This window comes from Neoarius graeffei, chromosome 1, assembly GCF_027579695.1.
Source record: "Neoarius graeffei isolate fNeoGra1 chromosome 1, fNeoGra1.pri, whole genome shotgun sequence".
Taxonomy (NCBI): domain Eukaryota; kingdom Metazoa; phylum Chordata; class Actinopteri; order Siluriformes; family Ariidae; genus Neoarius; species Neoarius graeffei.
The window spans coordinates 3,096,876-3,097,983 of record NC_083569.1 but is presented as its reverse complement, the minus strand read 5'-3'; the positions used below and the strand labels follow the sequence as shown (position 1 = coordinate 3,097,983).

Sequence of the window (1,108 nt, the reverse complement as noted above, 5' to 3'; positions counted from 1 at the left end):
GTTGTAAAGAGAAAAGGGGATGTCTCACAGTGGGAAACATGGCCTTGTCCCAACTTTTTTGAGATGTGTTGTTGTCATGAAATTGAAAGTCACCTAATTTCTCTCTTTAAATGATACATTTTCTCAGTTTAAACATTTGATATGTCATCTATGTTCTATTCTGAATAAAATATGGAATTTTGAAACTTCCACATCATTGCATTCCGTTTATATTTACAATGTGTACTTTGTCCCAACTTTTTTGGAATCGGGGTTGTAATACTTAATCTCACAGATGCAGTTTGAGTGAGATATTAACAGAAAATGGTTTTAGGCGAGACAGAATTACAGGTTCGTTACATTAACCCCGTAGCTCCTGAACATGTTTTAGCTGACGGAATATTGTACAGAGAGCACTACTGTAATCACACTGCAGAGAGCTGCACAGGATTAAACTGCAAACCACACACTTTCACCTGAGCCAAAACAAAACAAAACACGAGAGGGTGGGAGGCAGTTACGTAACACACACACACACACACACACACACACACACAGAGCTCTGTGTACACAGGCATGTTTGACTTCTTCTTCCACTGAGGTGACGTAACACCGAGGTTGAGTATCTGAGACTCCTGAACCACTTTCAGTCACTGTTTTACTTTTTTAACTGCACAGTTGATCCGTAAAAACAACACTATAAGGGTGTATAAAGCCGTATTTAATGTAATGCTCTAAAGATATTTGCAGCACATTTTATTAAAGTGCACATTTAATGTAGACAGCTGCTAATGAAAGTCTCACACAAAACTCTGCAAAATAAAGTTCAGCACGTACTGCATGTGGTAGAGAGAAAAAAATTTTTTATTTCTGTTAAATAAGGTAGTATATGGGATTTGGGAGCATAGTTCTAGAATAAGTTCTGTACAAATCTATATTTAGGGTAAAGAGGAGGAAAAAAATGGATCGATTAGAACAGGATAAAGTGGCTAGAGATAATGAGATGAGAGAATTCTGATTTGTGTAATTTTATCATCATCACAGGAAATGAACATGTGGAGAAATAAGAGTCACAAAAATAAGTGTTGCCAGGCAAAACAAACCTCACCCGGTAACACTAATGATGAAT

At 36.9% G+C, this 1,108-nt stretch overlaps 1 protein-coding gene across 1 annotated transcript in view; it reads right to left on the bottom strand.

The window, feature by feature from the left end:
- Positions 1–825: 825 nt before the first annotated feature.
- The window catches only part of prtfdc1b (phosphoribosyl transferase domain containing 1b), a 23,702-nt gene continuing 23,419 nt past the window's right edge, over positions 826–1,108 (bottom strand). The window contains exon 9 of the mRNA XM_060928189.1: positions 826–1,108. This exon is cut by the window's right edge and continues 1,399 nt beyond it. The gene's annotated coding sequence lies outside the window, so the exon portion shown is untranslated.